The following is a 25305-nucleotide window of genomic DNA, read 5'->3' on the forward strand; positions in this document are numbered from 1 at the left end:
TCCCAGGGAAGAATTCTCTCTCTCTCTCTCTCTCTCTCTCTCTCTCTCTCTCTCTGTCTCTGAGAGCCTAGATAGTTTTAGTATAGTATCCTCCTTGTTTCTCAATTCAATTCAGCAAACATATTTTGAGCACCTAATAAGAGCCATGAATTGATGAGGGGAAAAGACAAAGGGTTTTAAACTGTGATCTTGGTCCTAAAACAAATTCTTGTCTAATTAAGAAGAAAAGATTTACATGTAGTACAACTTAAGAACAATAGGAAGTAGTGACTGGGTGGCTCAGTTGGTTTAACACCTGACTCTTGATTTTGGCTCAGGTCATGATTTCACAGGTTTGAGATAGAGCCCCACATTGGTCTCTGCACTGTCACAGTACAGAGTCTACTTGGGATTCTCTCTCTCTTTGCCCTTCCTGTGCTCGCTCTCTCTCTCTCCCTCAAAATAAATAAGTAAACTTAAAAAAATTAGATTGTTTGTCTAAAAAGTAAAAAGAATCATGGCAAGATTATATAGAGATTATATATACAAATATATACTTAAATATATAAATAATAACTTGTATATAAATTAAATATATATAAATATACTTATATGAGACAAATATATTTAAATGTGTGTGTATGTGTGTGTGTGTGTATGTGTGTGTATAAGTCCAGAAAGGGAAGAACCCATATGGGCCAAAGTTATTGTGTGATTGTTATCCAGAGAACCAGAAGTAACAGGATGAGAAACGTAGAGGGAGGAGACATATGGAGATATATTTAAGGAATTGGCTCATGTGATTGTGGTGTCTTGGCAAGTCCACATTCTAATGGGGGAAGCTGGAAAGCTGGAGACTCAGGAAAGAGCTGCAGTTTGAGGTCAAGGCAGTCTGCTGTCAGAATTCCTTCTTGCTCAGAAGAAGTCGGCCTTTTTCTATTAAGGCCTTCAATTGATTGGATGAGGCCCACTAACATTATGGAGAATAATCTGCTGTACTCAGAGTCCACCAATTTAAATATCAACCGCATCCCAAAAAACACCTTCACAGAAATATGCAAAATAATGTTTGACTAAATATCTGAGTATCCCTTAATCCAGTCACGTTGACTCATAAACATTAGCTAACACATGTCCCCTCCTTGTCAACTTGGTACCCATTCATGCATCTCCTTAAACCATACTTAATATCTATAGAAAGATAATAACAAGGCCATATTCCTGCCTAATGCTATACAGTTATCCCCTGTACCTCTGAAAATACACTAACCCTTTTCCCGGAAGACAGAGCAAAGTTCTTGAATGATATCTTGGTATCCTGTTATTTAAATACTCTGATATAAAGCTAACCATTCTTAAAAACCATGATACAAAGTCATTATGTCTCATGTCACATGACGAGAGGATAAGAAAGGGAAGAAAACAAATACACACACACATACACATATTTGTAACAAAATAAGCAATACTCATTCTATAACTGGTCATGTGGTCATAGCTGGTATTTATAACTATCTGCTTTCATTACTCATTCCATATTCCCTTTGCCCTCAGCAAGCACTTTAGCTGGATGTGGTTCTTTACCTGGTGGGGTAACCCAAACCTTCATTCCTTCATTCCTGGGCCATTAGTAGCCCTGCCTGGATTGGGCTATTGTAGTTTTCCATCAACCTTAATCACACGGCATGGTAATACTTAAGACATGCCCTAAGGGATCTCCTGTTTTCCAGATATAGTCTTCTCTACCTCCATTGTGGAATAGCCGTCCAATTTCCCCTCAGTAATTGGGATCAATCACCCCAGCCAACACAGTAACTCCCTTCATTGCTTGGTGATTTAGAGGCATGGGGAGGCCAAAGTGGCCGGGTGGTAGTTTTAACTTTGAATTCAATGCCCATGAATCCTGGGCTATGGAAGCAATAACACCTCATTATTTGCAGCTTGATGGCTCTGTTGGCCTGTCCTGTAGACCCCAGAGGTCTGACAACCTTCCTTCATTTCATCCTATCTCTGTCCCCTTCAGTCCAAGTTGGCAGTTTCTTGTGATGGTTGATTGGATCCATGAGTCACACCTGTAGTCTTTTTATACTATGATTCTCTTATATATCTCCTATATAATTTCATTTAGATTCGCTTATTCATCCAACTCTTCAATACGTGTGACCAGGCACTCAGGGCTGCTGTGTATGGATATACCCTGCACAACCCTAGGGGACACCATTCACATAGACATGTACAGAGCAACACACATTGTGGGGCCATACATACAACCCTGCTGAAGTGTGGTTTGCTATTTCACCATTGGATCAGTAGAGGAAGCTCATACCAGTAGTCTCTGGTAATGCCTTCTTCCTTCTGCCCACTTTTCTGGCTTTTGTGATTCATTTGTATTCAATCAGGTCCTCTTCCTTCACAGGAAGCCTGAAACTCTAAGACAGCCATGGAACTCTGTTAATGTGATTCTGGTCTAACCACATGTCTGGTATATAAGTACTAAAGCCACTATAACCCTTTTTGGATTTGGTTATTACAGCCCTAGGTTCAGATGTTTCAGACACCGAGGAACACTAGTTGTTACCCATGATAACTTTGAGGGAAGAACATCAGCTGGACTTATGAGACAGTTTGCTGATGTATTTATCTTTCGGAAGAGCACACAGTGTTCATTAGCACTTGATGCACACTTGTCAGAAATGGTTTTATATTTTTCTTTTGACCTTTGGCTCTGGTTGACTATTTTATCTGCTCATATCTACCAACTACACCCACTGCCTTTTTTTATGCATTCTCCTGCTCTCTGCCCTCAGCTGAGGTTCTGTCTTCTTTTACCTGGACCATTGAAGCAGGTCCTGTTTTGTCTCATCTCACATCTGTCCCCTTCCATACCTTCCACTATGGCACTGAAATTTACTGTCCTAAACTGTAGATCTGATAGGGTTGTTTCCTTGGGCTAAGGAACCGTCAGTGACTTCTCAAGCTTTAAAAACCAAACCTAAATTCCTTCGTCTTATTTAAAGCATTTGCTCCCTGGCCCCATTCTACTTCCCAAACTTAATCTTTTCCATGCAAATGTTAGCTATCTAGAGTTATATTGTTATTTTTTTATTCCTTATTCATTAAAAAATATTAAGTATCTTTTGTGCTAGCCACTGAAAGTATAACATGCCCAGAGAAAAGTTCCCGCTCTCTTGGAACTTACATTCTGTTGTGTATGTGGGACAGACTCTGAACTCTTAAATAAAACAATTTCAGATGGTGCTAAATGCTATAAAGAAATTAGCACTAGAGGGGTGCCTGGGTGGCTCAGTTAAGTATCTGACTCTTGGTTTGGGCTCAGGTCATGACCTCCCGATTTCATGAGTTCAAGCCCTGCATTGGGCTCCGTGCTGGCAGTGCGGAACCTGCATGGGATTCTGTCTCCCTCTCCCTATCCCTCCCCCATTCACGCTGTCTCTCTCTCTTTCAAAATAAATAAACTTAAAAAAAAAAAAGAAAATAGCATGATTGAAAGTGAGGTGGTTACATTTGCAACAGTAGAAAGAGAAAAGAGAAAGTGGAAGAGCAGGTCGTAGTCTCTGGGAGGATAATATTTGAACCAAGACCTGAGAGATGAGAGGACGGCCTGAGGGAAGAGCCCACCAGACAAGGAGCAGCAAACACAAATGCCCTGGGATGGGATTGAGCTCTGCTTGAGAATTTACCTTGAGGTTTTTGGGTTTTTTTAAAACATACTTTTCATATATATTTTATTTATTACTTATTATTAGTGCCTTATTAGTATAGTAGTATAGGTTTTCCTATATCACTGTGACTGTGTCATAAATCATCTTTTTATCTCTTGATAATTACTAATTTCTTTTTAACTGAGTTCTTTAATTTCAGTATAGTTGACATCCAGGATTATATTAGTTTCAGGTGTACAATATAGTGATCAAACAATTCTATACATTACTCAGTGCTCATCACGACAAGTGCAATCCTTAATCCCCATCACCTATTTTACTCATACCTCCACCCACCTCCCCTCCGGTAACCATCAGTTTGATCGCTATTGTTAAGAGTCTGTTTCTTGGTTTGTCTCTTTCTCTTTATTTCCCTTTGTTCATTTGTTCTATTTCTTAAATTCCATAGATGAGTGCTATCATATGGTATTTTTCTCTGACTTATTTCACTTAGCATTATACTCTCTAGCTCCATCCATGTTGTTGCAAATAGCAAGATTTTATTCTTTCTATGGCTGAAAAATATTCCATTGTATGTATGTGTGTATATATATATGTATATACATATATATACACCACTCCTTTATCCATTCATCTGTCAATGGACACTTGGGCTGCTTCCATAATGTGGCTATTGTAAATAGTGCTGCAGTAAACATAGGAGTGCATATAGCACTTTGAATTAGTGTTTCTGTATGTTTTGGGTAAATATCCACTAGTACAATTCCTGGATCATAAGGTAGGTCTATTTTTAACTTTTTGAGGAAATTCCATACTGTTTTCCACAGGGCTGCACTCCCACTAACATTTGCGTTCCCACTAACAGCGCAAGAGGGTTCCTTTTTCTCCACATCCTTGCCAACACCTATTGTTTCTTCTGTCTTTTATTTTAGCCATTCTGACAGGTGTGAGGTGATCTCTCATTGTGGTTTTGATTTGCATTTCCCTGGTGATGAGTGATTTGAGTATCTTTTCATGTGTCTGTTGGCCATTTGTATGTCTTCTTTGGAGAAATGTCTGTTCATGTCTTCTGCCTATTTTTAAATTGGGTTATTTGCGGGGAGGGGGAGAGGGGGAGCTGTTGAGCTGTATAAGTTCTTTATATATTTTGAATAATTACCCTTTACTGGATATATCATTTGCAAAAATCTTCTCCTATTCAGTAGGGTGCCTTGTAGTTTTGTTGTTTCCTTCACAGTGCAGATTTTTAGTTTGATGAGGTCCCAATAGTTTATTTTTGCTTTTATTTCCTTTGCCTCAGGAGACCTATTTAGAAAGATGTTGCTTTGGACAATGTTAGAAATGACTGCCTGTGCTCTCTCTTGATGGTTTTAGGTCTCACATTTAGGTCTATAATCCATTTTGAGTTTATTTTTGTGTATGGTGTAAGAAAGTGGTCCAGTTTAATTCTTTTGCATATTGCTGTCTAGTTAACCCAACACTGTTGAAGAGAATGTCTTTTTCCTATTGCATATTCTTTCCTCCTTTGTGAAAAATTAATTGAACACATAATTGTGGGTTTATTTCTGGGTTTTTTGTTCTGTTCCAATAATAAATATAAATATAAATATATTGAATTCATTCTTGCAAAGTCCTTCTTCTATTCTGTACCTCAGATTTAATGATTTCCACATAAGTCATCATCAGGTTATTTAGTTGACACCTAAAAATTACTTCTAAATATCATCATTACCTTCACCATGCACCGTCAAACCCATTTTATTATAACTATATTAGATAAATTGTTATATTTACTGATTTTTCAGTTGAACCCATTCAAGAAAAAGCCATAGAAAACACTTTTCCTGTTCTGAATCTTAATGTAGGATTTGAGGCAGCAAAATGCAATTAGAGAAAAAGAACAACTCAGTGTGTTGTTCTCATACTGTCAACAAGCCTCAAAGACCTTTTGACTGAGTAGAGGAGACAGACAAGCAATTTTAAAATGTTAGAATAGGTAATGAAATGGCAGTAGGTAAACATTTATTTGTAAATACACAGTACTAATTTGAATAATTTTCTGAAAGGCTTAACTTCTGGTTAATAATCAGAAAACCACAAAAAAAGAACAGAAGTGGGGGGAAAAGCATGTTCTCCCAAACAAGGATTTGTCCACAATTCCCCAAATCTTAAATCTGAAACACACCTGCAAAATGTAGGTAAATTATTAACCTGTGTGTAATATGCTGACAGCTAACATATGCTGCTTCATATCTTGAGATGTCCCCCCAAATAAGTGTCATGGTCATGAAATGCATAGCCAATCTTTTTTTTTTTTTTTTTCCATAGCAGAGACTAGGGGAGTGAATGGGCCTGGAAGAAGTGAAGAATTTCCCATCAGAGACCTAGTTTTGCATTGTAAAACAGCAGAAGTTGAGCCTAAGGAAAAGTCATATGGACATGTCATTTCATATTGTCTAGAATAGTCTTCTAGCCCAAGGAGACTGCTGGTGACCCTTTGGAGCGAAAGGATACTAGAGATGATGATTGTGGGATTGCAACACAATGAAGCTATAAATTTTTAGAGATTTGGAGTATGCCAGATTGACTTGATTGCTCAGAACTGAATGGAAGAGTTGTGTTCACAAGGCAAAGAGAATTGCAGATTTTTGTAGGATTGTTTGAGGTAGTTCCATCATAAAAGGAAACATGGTTTCAGACAAATAGTTTCCCCACAATCACAAGGCTATTAAAGCAATATACTCCCTTTTAATAAAAGAGCCAAAAGGAATCACATAAAATTTTACTGAAAGACTGTATCAGACAACTTAAATAATTGTGACAAGCAAGTAGTCAGAGCTCAGAAGAGAAATAGAAAACATTATTGAACTTAAAGCCTGAATAGATGCAAAAGAAGTATAATAAACACAACTGAAAACACAGGCATGTGATATATAGAAAATACAAAATGAAATGAAGAAGAATGTATTAAAATTACAATAGGAAAATTGATAAATATGGAACCCAAGGAGAGCCAACATAAACATAATGAGTATTCTGTAAGAAGAGGTTGGAGTGAATGGAATGTGATCTTAATTAAAGACACAATAGGGGACCCTGGTGGCTCATTTGGTTAAGTGTCCGACTTTGGCTCAGGTCATGATCTCACAGTTTGTGGGTTTGAGCCCCACAGTGGGCTCTGTGCCAACAGCTCAGAGCCTGGAGCCTGTTTCAGATTCTGTTTTTTCCTCTCTTTCTGCCCCTCCCCCACTTGTACTTTGTCTCTCTCTCAAAAAAAAAATAAACATTAAATTTTTTTTAAAAAAAAGATACAATAGGAGAAAATTTTTTGTGTGAATCTATAGGTCAAATGACCCAAAAAGACCTTGATAATATTGACACAGAATGGCCGACCATAATGCATCCTGATAAATCTACTTGCATTTCAAAAGTATAGGAAAAAGTAAGTATATCTAGGCAAAAGAACAAACCATAAGGACAGAATGTCTTCACACTTCTCCACAGATTTTGTTAAGGTCAAAAGATATTGACTGAAGGATCAAATCTTTCTCATTAAAATTCTGAGGGAAAGAAAATATTGCCCAAGAATTTCACATCTAGCCAAGTTGTTCTTCAAGTATGATATATGTGTAGCAGGTTACTTTGATATGCATATTTAGGTTTCCAACTTTGACAACTAGATTGATAATGGTACCACTTACTGATATAGGGAATATAGATACAGGACTAGTGAAGGAAGAGTAAACTTCACTAGGGAAGAGACAAAGTCAATTTGTTCATCATTATAGTGCCTAATGCAGTCCTAAGCTTAGGGTAGGCACCCAACTAACATTTACTGTATAATGAATGGATGGTGAATTCAGCTATGGTTGGGTGGGCACTGAGGTTCCCATGACACATCCGAGTGTGATGGCAACCAGTCCATTGGATATTTGTGTCTAAAGCTCAGGATAGAGATACAGGTTAGACATAGTGTTATGAATATTTGGTAACTGAAGTCATGGCTATATGTGAGAGATTATGAGGAAGGGAAAGCAAAGTGAACAGAATCCCACTGAACCCAGTCTTTTAGGGAGAATGAATGTACCCAGGAAGTAGTTATAAAGAAGCCAAGAAGGATCAGCCAGAGAGTTGTGAGGGAAAGAAATTAAACAAGTTATTGAAAAAGCAGAGGCAAGAGAGTGTTTAAAAGAAAGTGTTCAAAATTGTCAAATTCTATGAGAAGGCCTCATAAGATAAAGACAAAACTCTCCTTTCTTGGGCAACAAGGAAGTTGATGAATCCTTTTGTACTCATAAATATGGTTTTCCCGCAAATGTTTTTATAAATGCACTAAAGCAGTTTCAGAAAACAGTGTTTTGAGTTTGGTAGGAATCCAAACAGCCTTACTCTTGGCATCATATTTCAGACATGGCTGTTATTGCTAGATTTGTAGGATTTATTGCATCTTTGAGCTCTCAGTTAAATGGTAAGGAAATGACAAACAAATACCTCTCCCCTGTGTAAGTCTCATGTAATTCATAGGTTAGGAACTTATTTTAATGACTAGCGGTTTTATGTTTCAGTGATTTGTCTGTAGCTGTGGCTAAGACTTAGGTCACATATCAGGATAAACATATATACTCACAGCACAGTTTTATTAACTTTGTGAAATAGAATGCCTAAGCAATTCTCCCCCTTTATATATATTTTTAATAAGAATAAGAAACACTGTAATAGTAACAGTTTGACTACTGAATCAAAAGTGATTTTTAAGAAACCAATGATTTCACAAAGCTCTAGTGACTTTTTTCCATACTTCAGATGACTGCTTTTAGAAACTCAATATAAATTATTTCATATTAATTATGCCCTACCCTAGGATCTAAAATGGAACAGGTATTCTCACATACCAACTTCATGAAAAAGTAGATTTATTTGTGCTGAATTTTCTTCTCTTACTGACTTTGACTATCTAATTGAAATATATAGAATTCATCTGGAGGTAAGCTGACCTTCAGATATATGAAATCCCACCAACATTGCAAAAAACATTTGTGTTTTGGTATAATTTTAAAACACTATACAATTCCAAACAACTAAAAATATTAAAGCTAAAAACTTTTAAGAAATATCTATGACTTATTTTCTACATGTCAAGATTCTTACTTTTTAAAAAATTTCTTTTTAGCTTTTATCTTGCAATAGCACTAGACTTCTGGAAAAGTTGCACAAATAGAGAGTGCAGACTACAGAGAGTTCCTATATACCCTTTATCCAACTTCCCTTAACACTTTTCATAACCATAGGGAGATTATAGGAACTTTTTATTTGTTGAAGTCTAGTTTTTTGACTTAGAAGAGTCAAGTTTCCTTTATGTGGATGTTGTACATTTTCATTAAGTTCATTCCTAAGTATTCCCTCTTCCTTTCCTGCCATTATGTCCCTCCATTTATTGTTTCTATAAACACTATTAATTTTATATATTAATTCTATATGCTACCACCTTGTAGAATTCTTTTATTGTTTGAGTTCATTTTATTGTTAATTCTCTAACACAGTGGTTGACACACACAGCCATGGGCCAAATCCTATCAGTATAAATAAAGTTTTATTGGAACATAGTCACACTCATTCATTTATTACCAACTTTGGCTGTTTTTATGCTAAAATGGCAGGGCTGAGTAGTTGTGACAGAGATTGAATGACCCACAAAAACTAAAATACTACCTAGTCCTTTACAGAAAAATTTGCTGACCTCTGTTTCAGGGTATTCCAGAGAAAATTTTACTTCTTCTTCGTAAATTCTTTAAATTGATTTCTCTTGTCTAATTTCACTTATTTCCTAGCATGTTGTATAGTAGTGTAGACAGTGGTCTCCTTTGCCTTATTTATTCCTGATTTTAGTGGAAATGCCTCTAGTATATTTCTATTAAGTAAAATAATGTCTTGAAGACTAAAGTATATGTATTTTATCATCTTAAAATTTTTAATCAATTAAATTAAAACTCAATTTCTATTTTAAAGTTTTTTAAATCAGAAATAAGTATTGAATTTTGTCAAAGGCTATTTAAACATTTAAGGAAATTATGCTCTATATGTTTCATTATGATTTTTCCCTTATATCTGCTAATAGGGTGAGTGATATTAAATGGGTTTCCAGGGGTGTTTGGATGGCTCAGTCAGTTAAGTGTCCAAGTCTTGATCTCAGCTCAGGTCATGATCTCATGGTTGTGAGATCAAGTTCCTCATCAGGACATGGAGCTTGGGCGTGGAGCCTGCTTAAGATTCTCCCTCTTCCTCTCCCTCTGTCTATCCTCCACTCTATCTGAAAAACAAATAAACAAACAAAAAAAAAAATACTAATAATGGGTATCCAAGCACTGAACCAACCTTGCATTCCAGAAATAAATTTCATTTACTATAATGTACTATTTTTTAGTGTAGTATATGCTTTTATTCATTAATATTTTATTTAGTATGTTTGTAGTGGCACAAGTGATATTGGTCTTTGGCTTATTTCTTTTTCTTTCTTTCTTTTTTTTCTTTTTTCTTTTCTTTCTTTTTTTTCACTCTCTATCAAGTCTAGTTATCAATGCTTGAACCTGCTTTACAAAATGCTTTAGGAAGTTTTCTTTCATTTCAATACTCTGGAATAATTTATTGAACAATGGGACCAACTAGACTTTAAAGACTCAATAGAAGTCTTATGTGCAATCATAGAGCCTTACTGTGTGTGTGTGTGTGTGTGTGTGTGTGTGTGTTACTAGTTCCTTACTACCTTTCTCTAGGTCTTCTACTACTGTTATATTTACTCTTCCTATTCTAATGGTTAATTATGGCTTCTGCAGTTCCTTATAAAACGATAGATTTCATTTACATCATCAAATTTATGCAAATTAGTGGTCTGCAAAGTATTACCCATATAGTTTTTAAACTGTCTTTTTTAAATGGTTATTTCCCATTTGTCATTTTTTGTTTTTGTATATGTGAGCTTTCATCTAGTATTTTCCTCAGTAAGGTATCCAGTATAGGTTTTCTATTTTTGTTTTTTTCTGAAAAAAACCGTTTATTAATTAGCTGTACTGTTACTCTGTTTTCTACCTCAAATTTCTTTTATCTTTATTAATTCCTTGTTACTTTCTTTTGGTTCATTTTGTAATTTTTTTCCTAATGTTTTGAGCTGAGAAGTTCTTTGTTTAAATAATAAAAGTAGTTGGTGCATAAATTTTCCTTTTACATATTTTATTTAAAATTTTTTTAAATGTTTTATTTATTTCTGAGAGAGATTGAGATGCAGCGTGATCAGGGGAGGGTCAGAGAGAGAGGGAGATACAGAATCTGAAGCAGGCTCCAGGCTCTGAGCTAGCTGTCAGCACAGAGCTCAACATGGGGCTTGAACCCACAAACCATGAGATCATGACCTGAGGCGAAGTCGGATGTTCAAACGACTGAGCCACCCAGGTGCCCCTCCTTTTACATGTTTTAAATATCCCTTGTATAGTTGACATGTAGTGATTTCATTATCATTTTTGGGAAATTCTTGTATTTCAGTTTTTGTTTTCCTTTTAGTCCCAGGAATTGTTTAATAAATATTTTTTGTAATTCCACAAGGAAGAACCTTCTTACTTTTTCTTTTTGATAGCTATTTCTCATTACAAAGATATCCCCCACTTTTTGAAAGTTAGCATTATGCCACTTCACTTTTATGAAAGACCTACATTAGGACCTGTTTTCACTAACCAAAAGAAATTCAAAGATTTTTGCTTTTATGAGAAAAGGCAAAAAGCAAAAATAGCATGCAACATTTATTTCTCAGTGAGCCATTACAGAGGGAGCATGCACACCATGCAGTGAGAGTGGCAGCATCAAACTCCTTCCCCAGGAACTACATTCAGCATCTCAGCATCAAGTCACCATAGTTTTTTGAACTGTATCTGTGAGCATCTGTGCCTTTTCTCAATTAATTCTGTGCATCTGTTAGCAAGATGTGTCCTAAGGTATCAGAAAAACCTAAGAGAGGTTATTTTGGGGGTCTGGGAATGCTCAAAAACTTTCATATAAATTAATGGTAATTCTTTGCTTTATGCCCTTTTGGGTAATGAAAGTTTTCATGGAACACTCTAATTTTGGATACTTGTACTGTGTTTTGGTCAGAGTATGCTGATTTTTTAATTTCTACTTTTTATGGAAGTTACTCATTTTTTTTCCTTATGAGCTAATACAAGGTAAGTTTTTACAAAGCAATTATAGCTACTCGAGATGAAAATATCCTCCCAATCAATGACGAGTGTAGAGTTTGATCTACTTTATTATGTACCTTAGCTCTTCTATCTCTACTTATTTTTTATGCACTTGATATGTCTTATACTGAAAATGGTATATAAAAATCTTTCCATTAGTGTGCTTCTATCTCTATCTTTTTACATTTTATAATAGTTTTTACTTCTTAAAGGCAGGTGCTATATTGTTAGGTACATAAATGTTTTTAATAGTTGTGAATTTGGGCTTTTAATATTCCAAGAGCTATTCTTTTTTATGTGTAATGAATTTGGGTTTGATTTCTACTTTGTCTGATATCAGGAACTTTACTCATACTTTCTTATTTTTTTAATTTTCCTGGAATATTTTGATCTACCATTTATTTTTAGTGTTTCTTGAATCATTTTCTTTTAAGTATTCCCTTTTAAATAGTACATAGATGGGTCTTGCTTTGTAAGCCAAATTAATAATATTTTTTCTTTTAGTGAGTTGAATGCAGTCATTTATTGATATACTTGATATACTTGGTCTCAACAATGTTATAATACTTAATAATCATTCAACTTTGTTGTATTTGCTACTTTTCTATAAGATTTATGGTCTTTGCTCTTGAAGTTTTATGTTATTTAGAAACCTTTGCATTTTTGTTTTATTCTAGTCATTGTCTTTGTACCTGTATATTCTTCTAATTCTCTCTTTTTTTTCTGTTATGTAGATATTTGCTGTTTAGTTTCTCAGTTTTTACTGGTTATCTTTTATTTATTTTTTTTTAAGTAAGCTTCATACCCAATGCGGAGCCCAATGCAGGGCTTGAACTGACGACCCTGAGATCAAGACAGAGATCATAAGTCAGAGGCTTAACCGACTGAGCTACCCAAGTGCTCCTTTACTGGTTATCTTTTAACTCTCATCTGTTATTCATATAGTAGTCAATGGGCATATTCTGTTTTACTCTCTCCTTTCTTTTCCTCCCATTTTTAAGTGCCATACTTTGACATAACATATAAAATTTGAACATTATTGTTCTACCCTTGACCCTGACCCCTTTATTTAATCATACATTCTTCTACACACACACATACACACACACACACACACACACACACAGAGGCATGCATATATATACACACATACACACACATTGGTGTTTTGCTGTGGTTTAGTCATATTTTAATTGTTTGGAACTCATCCTCTAGTAGACTCTTCAAAAAGGACTCATGGGTGCAGAATTCCCTAATTTCTTAAATGTTTAACATGTTTTTACTTTTGTCCTCCTTTAGAAATATAATAGACAGTTTTCAAAATTGTGCATATTTAAGGGGGACAACATGGTGTTTTGATATAATATACCTGTGTAATAATTACCACAATCAAGTTAATTGGTGTATTACCTCACACAGTTACTCGTTTTTTGGGTGTGTGGTGAGAACAATTAAGATACACTCTCTTAACAAATTTCAAGTATAGATTATTATTAATATAGTTACCATGCTGTATAGCAGATCTCCAGAACTTATCCACTTTATAACTGAAACATTGTACATTTTATCACCGACTGAGCCACCCAGGTGCCCCTGCTTTGCCTATTTTTTTAATCAAGCTGTTTGTTTGTTGTTGATCATAGGTTTGGGTTTTTGGTTTTGGGTTTTTTTTTTTTTTTTTTGGCTGCTAAGGGAAGAAAGAAGAGGTAAGTTTCTTAAATAAAAATTGNAACTCCTTATCAGATTTATGGTTTGCAAATATTTTCTCCCATTCCATAGATTGCCTCTTCATTTAATTGTTTCCTTTGCTGTGTAGAAGCATATGTAGATATCCAGTGAAGCTATTTTCCTATAAATACTCAGAGAACAAACTTGCTAGATATAAAATCTTTTGTTCTCACTTTTTCTTTAAAGTTATAATAAATGCTCTATTTTTTTACTTTATACCTTTTTTTTTGAAGAATGATGCTAGTCTAATTCTTTTGTATTTGTAAGTTATTTGATCTTTTTTTTTTCTGTAGGCCTTAAGGTTCTTTTTTTGGTTTTGGTTTTGGGTTTTGTTTTGGGTTTGTTTGTTTTTTGGGTTTTTTTGGCCTTTATAATTTAACATTTTTTATTAGGTTTATCTCAGAGTTGATTGCTAACTATTTAGTTAAACTGAAATATAGTTATAACAGGAAAAATAGGATAAGCGATTTTCCTTCCTTTTGAAAAAAGTCAAATTTCAGATATATGAATTATTAGGAACCCTAGCAAACCCCAGTAATAACAATAAGGCTATTTTGGGGATTTATTATGAACTCCTAAGTCTTCATGATTTACTTAAGTTTCTACTGTTCTTATATATAAAATGCCTGGCATGGGACACCTGGATAGCTCAGTCAGTTAAACGTCCAACTTTGGCTCAGGTCTTGATCTCACAGCTCCTGAGTTCGAGCCCTGCATCAGGCTCTGTGCTGACAGCTTGGGGCCTGGAGCCTGCTTTGGATTCTGTGTCTCCCTCTCTCTCTGCCCCCGGCCTCTCTACTCCCTACTCGTGCTCTGTCTCTCTCTCTCAAAAATAAACAAACATTAAAAAAAAATTTTAAATGCTTTGCACACGTAGGTCAAAACATGTTAAAATACTAATGCCCTAAGCTTTTCATTACTTCAAAATAACCTTAAAATCTAAAGGTCAGCTTTCAGATATAAATGCCTGTCCATGAAAGTTAAATTTCATGTTCTTTTTCTTTAGAAGATAATCAAGAAAAAGGTGGCTCTATTAATATTCTATAAATGCCCAGGATTTTCAGAAATTTTACATAACAATCTACCTAAATAATGTACTAATTTCCTACAATTTATCCCATAAAATATTTTCCTTCCACACATTGTAAAATAAACATTTGCTGAACTGATTGTTACATGGCATAGTGTTATGTGATCATGTAATGAAAGGCTCTTTTATAAAACATGTACACAAGGATAGAATTAAAACTTACCATGGAATCTGTAACTCTAAATTTCCTGTCTTCTGTGGTTTAAACATAATTATGTTGCATTTACATAGTTTTTTCTTTATTTTTACATTGGGTTTATTTGTTCTTTTTAAAAGAGGGGGAAAAAGTAAAGCTATGCTTGTTTGTATACAGAAGAGATTTAATCTCTTTGTGGCTGCCCAAATATTTCTTTTACCACAGGAACAGTCTTTGTGACCTTTTAGGGTTTCTGCAAGACATGAAATAGAAGATGTTTTATGTTTGTATCAGTAAGAATATTTGTCCTTCCTTTCACAATTTTTTCCTATTGTTTCTCCTCTGCCTACTTTTAAAAGCATATGGATTTACCTGAGATACCAAAATAACAAATGCAAAGTAATGACGTGAATCAGTTAATCTTCTGAATCTTCATTTTCTCATTTTAAAACAAGCTCTGGGGACTTTTAATTTGAAGATGAAATGTATCTTATTTATCCATGTTATGTATTTCATCCAGCCAGTTGTGATGTGTGCTTAGTTTAATAGCTGAATTAAATGAGCTGTTCAGTATCATTTCCTGTGTGAGAGAGAATATGTATGTGCATGGAAATTAAAATGCATCTTTTAAACATTTATTTCGTGGAATATAATATGTATAAAAGAAAGCACATGATGCAAAGGTACATATTAGTAAATTATTGAAAAGATTAGACTCCTATAATTGCAACCCAAGCCAAGAAATATGTTATTGTCATGACCCTAAAAACTCCCTGGCTGGTCCTTCTTACTATAGGGTACCCACTGCAGCCTCTCTTCCCTCTGGACAGTACCCTTCTCTTGCCTTTTTTTTTTTTTTAAGTTTATTTATTTATTTTGAGGTGAGGAGCAGAGAGAAGGGAGAGAGAAATCTCAAGCAGACTCCAGAATGTTGGTGTGGAGCCCAACTTCGGGCTCGATCCCACAAACTATGAAATCATGACCTGAGACAAAGTCAAGAATTGGATGCCTAGCTTAACCAACTGAGCCACCCAGGTGCTCCCCCCTTCTCTTGCCTTTTATGGTAATTCATATCTTGTTTGTTTTCACAGTTTGATTCTTGAAGATCCCTCCCCATATAGTTTAGTGTTGTCTGTATTTGGAAACAAATGGAAGCATATAGTATGTGTTTGTTTTGTCTGACATTTTTTGTACAAAATTGTAGGTTATTTTACCAGTTAATAAATGTTAGGAATATATATAGATCAATTTATAGATAATGACAATCTTAACAATTTGACGTTGCCAATCCACTAATATGGGATAGGTCTCCACTTATGTAGGTCGTCTTGAATTTCTCTCAGCAATATTTTGTAGCTCTCAACATAGAAGTCTTAGATAATTTTCATTATATTTTTTCTAGATATCTGCTTATTTATCCTACTTTGATTGGTTATAGTTTTAATTCATTTTCCAGCTATTTGTTATAAGCAATGAATATATGTGATTATTTATTTAATATACTTGTATATATTCAGATATATCTTTGTGTATTCTTACGAACTGGCTAACTTTATTATTTCTAATAATTTTTATAGATTTTTGTAGGGTTTTTTACATACAGAATTATGTTATCTGCAAATAATGACAATTTCTCTTTCCCACCAGTCTTTATGCCTTTTCTTTCTTTTTCTTTGTTGCATGGGCCAGGACCTATGTTACAGTGAAGTGAGTGCAGACATCTGTGTGCTGTCCTGATCTTGGGAGGAAACATTCAATTTCTTACCATTATATATGCTATTACTTGTAGGGTTTTATAGATGCCCTTAATCAAGTTGAAGAAGTTCCATTTATTCCTAGTTTGCTTTGAGGGTGTTCTTTAAATCCTAAGTGGGTTTTCAATTTTGTCAAATGCTTCTTCCGCAGCTTTTGAGATTATCAGATAAATTTTCTTTGTTCTATTAGCAAGGCAAGTTGCATTAAGTGATTTTGGAAGGTTAAGTCAACCTTGCATTTTTTGGATAAAATCACTCTGATCATGTTATAATTGCCCTTTTCATGTATTCTTGGATTTTATTAGCTCATGTTTTGTATTCTTTATGTAGATGAGGTATATTGCTTTATAATCTTGTAATATTTTTGTCAAGTTTTAGTATATGGGTTATGCTAGCCTTATAAAACAAGTTGAAAGATCATCTTTCCTCCTTATTTTCTAATAGAGTTTCTATAGGATTATTTCTTTTTTTTCTAATGTTTATTTTTTTTATTTTTAAGTGAGGGAGAGACGGAGACAGAGCATGAGCAGGGGAGGAGCAGAGAGAGAGGAAGACACAGAATTCAAAACAGGCTCCAGGCTCCGAGCTGTCAGCACAGAGCCTGATGTGGGGCTCAAACCCACAAACTGTGAGATCATGACCTGAGCTGACATCAGACACTTAACCTACTGAGCCACCTAGGTGCCCCTGTGTAGGATTATTTCTATCTTAAATGTTTGGTAGAGTTCACCAGCAAAACCATCTGGATTTGGAGTTCTTTGTGGAAAGGATTTTTGTTGATGGCGATATATTTGTTTTGAGTATTAAAGATAAATTACATGTCTTTAATAAATATGGTACTATTTAGGTTTTCCATGTCTTCTTGGGTAAGTTTTGGTAATTTGTGTTTCTCAATGAATATATTTGTTTTCATTTAAGTTTAGTTAATCATTACAAAGTTATTTATAAGCATTCCTTGTATTATTATTTTTATCATTTTATCACTTGTAATTTCTGTAATGATACTAATTTGTGTTCTCTCTCCATGTGTCTCTTTTTTGATCAGTTTCTGAAGCAGCTCATTTTGTCTATCTTAATAACATGTGAGCTAAAAATGGTTTTTACATTTTTAGATATTTACAAAACAAAAAGAATATGAAACAGAGATCATACGTTGCCTAAAAAATTCACTGTCTCTTTACATAAAAAGTTGTCAACCCTTGTTCTAGTGGTTTATCAGTAGTATTCATCTTATATTTATTATTTTATTTTACTTATCTCAGGCTTAAGTTTTTGCTGCTTTTTCTATTCTCTTGAAGTAAACACTGATATTATAGGTCAATTCTTTTGCCAATATGAGTATTTAAAGCTATATATTTTCCCCCAAGTACTACTTCAGCTCTTTTTATTCAATGCCCAGTATTTCCTGTATTTCTTTGTAATTTCTCTTTGGCCCAGGGGTTATTTACAAGTGTTGCTTAATTTCCATTAATTTGGGTATCAATTTCTAATTTAAAACTATTTCAGAGACTATATTCTCTGAGATTTTAACTTTTTCATATTTAGCTTTATGACCTGGCCATATGGTACATTTTTTGTAAATATTTTATTTGCATGGGGAAAAAATGTGTATTCTGTAGTTGTTGTGTATAATGTTTTTAAGATGTTGATGAGGTCAGATTGGTTAAGTGTGTTTTTCAGTCTTCTGTATCTTTACACATTTTTTCCTATATTATCAACTCCTGAGAAAGGGGCGTTAAAACTGTTCACCATGGTTGTAGATTTGTTGATTTCTAGTTTTCTGTATATCTTTGTAGTTCCCTCCATTGACAGTAAGAAACTAGTTCCCATCTGTATTTACTAGACCTACTCCCTGTATATACCCAGTCTTCCATATTCATCCCCCTGTTGTGTCCCCTTCGCAGATGCCATCCTCACTGTGCTTTAGCTCTGATTCAACACCCTGAACTGCCCTGGCCCCTGTGTGCTCTCTCTGTACTGCTCAGGCTCCAGTCCTCCGTGTTAGGCCACCTTCCTCTCATATGTTTTCACGGCTCACCTGCTCAGTCTCTGATTTCCCATGGCAGGCTGCTCTACTGTGTTGTTACCCTTCCTACCCTGTGTGGCACTGTTTAACATTATACAACAGGCTGATTCTCAGGGGGGCTGTCCTTCTGCTAGGGTCTGTCTTCCCACATTGAGGTGTACCCCTAAAGAAGGCTCTGATCATGTTGAGATCGGAGACCCCATGCCTGTTTTACGCTACACTTAGAGATTCCCTCTTCATCTTCTTGGGCTCTAACACCCCATGCAGGGCCACTAAAGCACTTTTACCTTCTACCATGGGTGTCTACATGATTCTGCCCCACATGATTTTGGGGCTGACTTATTCAGGAGGCACAGGGAAGGGGCTTTACCATTCTTTCTGAAGGATATTTTTACTGTGGTAGAACAGCTATTTTTCTTCTAGCACATTATAAATGCCATTCTTTTGTCCTTTTGCTTTCATTGCTTCTTGTGAGAAGTCAGCTTTTGTTTTTATTATACTTCCCCATACCTGATGTGTCTTTTTTCTTTAGCTAAGTTTAAGATCTTCTTATTTTTGGAATTCAGCAGTTTGATTACGATATGCTTCAGGGTGGTTTTCTTTGTATTTATTCTGTTTAGGTTTCGCTGAGCTTCTCAGAGCTGTGGATTAATGTCTTCCATTAGTTTTAGAAAGACTCAGTCATAGTCTTCACAAGTATTCTCGGTCTCATTCTCTCCTCTCTCCTTCCTGTAACTCCAGTTGCGCACATATTTCATTTAATATTCGACAGACATTGGACTCTGGTTTGTTTGGTTTTTTTTCATTTTTTCTCCTTATTTTTCATTTTTTCTCATTTTTCACTCTTTCTCTTTATTTCTCCTTTTGTTTTCTTTAAGTTCACAGATTCCTTTCTCTGCTATTTCCAGTTTGCTGTCAAGCCCATCTAATAAATTCCTCATTTCTTATACTGCAGTTTTCAATTCTAGCATTTCCATTTGGTTGTTGTTGTTGTTAATGGTTTTGTGTCTCTGGCTGCAGAATTTTCTTTCTTCTGAATCCAATTACAAACATTTATTTAAATTTTTAAAATGTTTTTATTTATTTCTGAGAGACAGACAGACAGCCTGAGCAAGGGAGGGTCAGACAGGGAGATACAGAATCTGAAGCAGTCTCCAGGCTCTGAGCTAGCTGTCAGCACAGAGCCCGATGCGGGGCTCAAACCCACGAACCGTGAGATCAAGACCTGAGCCGAAGTCGGACATTTAACCGACTGAGTCACTCAGGTGCCCTCAATTACAAACATTTTTAAAAAGCACATAATCTTAGTAAATTCGATAACTGCTTCTTAATCAGGAAACAGCAAATTATTTTATACAGTTAAAGGATATCCATTTGGTAGGTTATTGTTCAGTCACTAGAGCTCACACCCATGCTACTAAAAACAAACAAGTAATTGTGCAGGTATGGAGAGATTAATGAAATATAATAGATACACTCAAAGTATATCTATATTTATATCTATATCATTATATATCAATATAACTACATATCAAAATTTAAGGTATTATGACTGGTATGAGGTGATGGATCATTGTGGTTTTGATTTGCACTTACCTGATGATTAATGATGTTGAGTATCTTCATGTGTCTCTTGGCCATCTGAATGTCTTCTTTGGAAAAATGCTTATTCAGCTACTGCACCTATTTTTAATCAGATTATTTGTGGGGCCTTTTTGGGTGTTGAGTTGTATTTCTTTGAATATTTTGTATATTAATCCTTTATCAGATGTACTTTCTCTCATTTAGTAGGTTTCCTTTTTGTTTTGTTGATGGTTTCCTTTGCTGTACAAAAGTATTTTGGTTTAATGTAGTCCCAATAGTTCATTTTTGCTTTTGTTTCCCTTGCCTGAGGAGACGAACCACTATAAGTAAAAATGTTTTAATTCATTTTAATTTTTAATTAATTTAGGATATTATCATAGAGTGACCATAAAAAAAAAAACCTGAATACCTACCTCCTTCTTATAGAAAATTCAGATGATTAACAGATTTAAGTATAAACCAAGTAAGTTATAAGAGAACAAAAGAAATTTTCTAGTTTTATTATCTTGTGGTGTGGATAGCTATTCTAAGCATAAGTTAAAGATCAGAATCATAAAGGAAATAATTGATAGATTTAATTACATAGGAGTTTAAATACTGAGAAAGAGTGGAAAAGAGAGAGAGGAGAAAAATCTCTTTTGCTTCCACTGGAAATGACCATAAGAGTAACTCCTTATTCAACAAATTAGTGATTAAAGGGAAAGGAGTAAACATTTAGTCTGCCTTTCTGTAGGATAACTAAGCCCCCAGTTGCTGAGAGGAAGCTCTTCTTTATAAAAGAATGTCAGTTAATAAATAGAGTAGACAGAATTTAAGAAGTCACTATAACTTCCAATAAAATGATCATTTTTGGCAAGGTAATTAATGGATGCTAAAACTTTAAAACGAAAATGTTTTTGGGACAGGACCTTCTCAGAGTAACAAAGTGTCACCACAAAGATTGTTATTCAATGACAATGGAAACATATGTCTTTATAATGAAGATATATAGTGGTTATGAATGTAATTAAATGACCAAACTTAGCATCACTAAAAGTGGGACACCTGGACATGTGCAGTGTGAGGTACATGGTATCACCTGTGATGTTTTATGTCAAAAATATGTAATTTGAATCAAACTCAGATTTTAGTTCTAGTTTCCTATTCATAGAAAACACAGAGAAAAAAGAAAAAATTTAATGATACCTTGAGGAAGAAAAACGCATTGGGGGACTTGATCTCTTTAAAGAGTCAGTACCATAAAGGTGTTCTCGAATAAAAAAGACTAAAAAGACATATCAAAAATACAGTGCATGATCCTTGTTTGAAACCAGGTTTTGGTTATGAAGCTCTAAAGGAGGTTTTGAGAGCATTTAGAAAGATTTGAATCTGAACTGGATATTTGATTATATTCGGGAACTACTTTTAAGTTTCTCAAATGTAACAGTGGTAAAATGATTGCATAAAAGATGGCACTTTGTTTTAAAAAATGAAAATCTGAAAATTTTAGTTGTGAATTGGTATGATATCTCTAACTTATTTGCAAATGGTTTAGAAAAATGAACACACACGCACTTGTACTGATAGATGACACAACACATTAGGTTTTGAAAGTTGTGTCTATTGGTGTTTATTTTACCATATAAAACCTCTAAGTATGTTTGAAATTTTCCATAATGATAAGGAGAGAAAAGGAGAAAAAAATTAGGATGAAAAGTTAAAGTTTTTGCATTTAATGGCAAAATCAAGATAGTAGCTGATGCTGGTGACTGGTATTCTTATGATCTGTGTATGTGGAATCAAACTGACATAACTTTTATGGAGAACAGTCTGTTATGTATTAAAAATTAAAATATGTAGAATCTTTACTGAGCAATTCCATTTCTCAGTATTTTTGTCCTTAGCAAATAATCAGTGCATTGCAAAAAGATGCAAGGGTGGCCTTTGCAATGTTACTTCTATTCCATTATTATGCAAAATCAGAAAGAACCTAATTTCAGTTAATAAAGGACAGTTAAATATATTATGGTGCATCAATACAGCAAAACTAGCTACTAAAAATGGTTAATATAAATCCATATTAATTGACATAGAAGTTCCATTTCATATACTGAGTTAAAAAGGCAGATTATAAAACAGAGGGGGTAATGAGGGGAATAGCTGTCTTATCATTGTGGTGACCATAAATACTAACATTTGCATTGGTCCATTTTGCTCTGTTTTGGGCAAACCATACCTCAGCTGTTCTTAATGAAGTCATCTAGATCATGTACATTTTTTTTACAGAGAAGAAAGAAAAGATAAAATTATGTCTTATACAACCAACATATCATACTGAGTTGGTTAGGCACTCTACTTCTGTTTTCTCATTGTGTAGTACAAGTGTTGGAGTAGATGTTCTCTAGGATCCAACACTAATATCTGATGAATGTAATGATGACTGAGTAATGTTCATTTAATGTTTATTGAAAATGACTAGTTCTCCAAGCCAGGGACTGCACCAGGTACAAAAATACCCTTTCTATCTCCCCGTCCCAGCTTCCCTCACCACCAGGGTTACTGCCACATGTCACCATCACATGGACACTCTCCTTGCACCCTCCACCTCCACTCCACCACACTTCTCTGTTTCATTTTTCTCCACTTTTCAACTTTTTATACAGTATGCAGATTATTTCTCTTTTATTATCTCTTTTCTGAAAAGAATATTAACTCCACAAGAACAGGGATTTCTGTTTGTTTTCAAGGTGGAAAATTCCCCCGTGCCTCAAAAATTGCCAGGTACCTGATAGGTACTTTCTTAATATTTACTGTAAGAATTTTTTTTTTCTAAGAAGATGTTTCTAGAGCTTTTCTAATCATATTGTTTACATAACTATAAAAGGGTAGATTATCATCCTGTGTTACCAGGGCCAAGAAATTCTGGGACATACCTTTCCAGAGGCTGTCACATTCACTTCTTTTCCTCAAATTTGGTTTCCCATCGAATCTTTAAAATAATAGAGATATAAACATAAAAACTTTGAGAATCTGTATAAAAGAGTAAAATTCTTTTCAAATTACAGCTTTTCACAGGGTTGATCATTTAATTCTGACGTCCTTTTCATGTTTCCATTTTTACTGGATTGCCAAATTGGTTTCAAAACACATGGATTTCAAGTGCATCCTTTAATGTGGTATAAGAATATCATGTTCTCCCAGACTACCCACATTTAGCCGAAGTCATTGTCATATACTAGTATTTATCAGTGTAACTTTCAGTGAAAATTGTGAAATTTTTAGAAATCATGCAAAATTATGGTTTCAAACTTGTTGCATTAGTATTGCCAGTTAGAAACACTACTCTTGGCTGTGCCTATCATGTGGGCACAGACTCTTCACTTTTGTTCATATAGGTGCCCTCAATGGGTGGGCAAGCCAGCCAGACTTCTTCACAGTCTTGGCAAATGTTATGACAACAACAACAACAACAACAACAACAAACTTAAGAAATGTAACAAGCAGCTACATCGTTTTTGGTTTGTTTGGGTTTAGTAGCCAGAATATGAATATATAGTCATCTTTCTAGACCTATTATTCTGCCAGCCACACAGTTTGATTTCTATGATGAAGTTGAAGATTTTGCAAACACAATTCAGTTTTGTGTTTACAATGTCAAAGAATTAATGTAAAATTCAATTGATAACAAAAATGGAAAGAGCTTACATAGTACTGGAAATGAATTCAGAGCAAGATGCTAATCAGATGTAAAAACTATACAAAAGGAGATAGACCCATCGCAATGGACAGTGGTGTAAGTTAATGCCACCTATATGACCACCATTGTGTATGCAAAAAGCAATAAAAATATAAAGAAATTCTATGAAAATGTACTTGCAACTTAAGTCAACTACAAATGAAAATGTACTCTAGCGGTTAGATTTAGAACTTGCGCAGATACTTTGCAAGAATGAGGTTACAAATTAATATATTTGCGTTGGGAGAGATTTTTGATTCATTGCGCATAGACTGTCTTGTGTCAGGTCCACTTGACCATTGTTTCCCTGGCTGTGGTAAGCATGCCTGAAGCATGGGCAGCACATGACTCCTGTTGTCAAGGAAATTACACAATAATGATAATATTAATGGGGAGGGAAGCATATACACATCACCAAAAGGCAAAGCACTGTGTCATGAATACCAGAAAGGGGGACAGCAAAACTCAAAAGAGGCTTAAGGAGCGAGAAGCCAGAGCATTTGTGGGAGAAATTTTGTTATAGAGCTTGAAAGATGGATTATTACAGCAAAAGATGGGAATGGCATAGGGAAAGTCTTCTAGTTGAGAGCATTTCTGTAGCCTGTGCGTAAACTCTTGTCTCCCCTTTGTGTTCATATGGAACTCCATGCACACATGTATTGTAGCATTTATTATAATCGATTATTATGGTTTCTTTATCTTTCTCACTAGACTGTACTTTCCTGAAGGACAGTTACAAAACTCAATATTTGTAGATGCTGTATTTGAGAATTCATATCCTTGCTGAAATTTAAGCAATATTTAACAGCCCTTTTGCATGTGCAGACCAGGGAAAGATCTGAGTCACCTCACGCAACTATCCAGCTGATGCTGAACAAAGCCAGGCTCTGCCTTCTTGTTTCAGCTCTCATACTGTAAACAAGTGTCCTCTTTACAATCTGTGTAGTGCCACATTTTCAAATTCCTGTGTTGTGAGTGGGCGATTTTGCTGTTTCAAGTGGCCCCTAAGCAGAGTGCTGAAGAGCTGTTCATTCTAATGGTCCCAAGTGCAAGAAGGTTGTGAGGTGCCTTACAGACAAAATACATGTTAGGGAGGATTTACTCAGGATGAACTGCAGTGCTGCTGGCTAGAGGTTGGTCCAGTGTTAATGAATCAACAGTATATATTCAATAAGGTGCTTTAAATAGAAACACACATAAAACATGGTTATAGATCTGTTATTAAGTATGTTCTGACCAGAAGCTCTCAGGAACAAAATTCTGTGTTTCCTCCAAGACCAGTGGTTCAGTATTTACTAATCTCCTACTTTTAGTGACTTTATAGAACATAACTACCCCAAGTAATGAGAATTGACTGTATCTATTATTTCTGTATGCTGAGGACTTAG

At 34.9% G+C, this 25305-nt stretch overlaps 1 protein-coding gene across 2 annotated transcripts in view; it reads left to right on the forward strand.

Moving 5' to 3' along the window:
- ODAD2 (outer dynein arm docking complex subunit 2) overlaps positions 1–25305 on the forward strand; it is a 169903-nt gene that overhangs the window by 59218 nt on the left and 85380 nt on the right. The gene's annotated exons all lie outside the window — the stretch shown is intronic.

Source organism: Crocuta crocuta, unplaced genomic scaffold, assembly GCF_008692635.1.
Source record: "Crocuta crocuta isolate KB4526 unplaced genomic scaffold, BGI_CrCroc_1.0 scaffold457, whole genome shotgun sequence".
In the NCBI taxonomy this organism is placed as follows: Eukaryota; Metazoa; Chordata; class Mammalia; order Carnivora; family Hyaenidae; genus Crocuta; species Crocuta crocuta.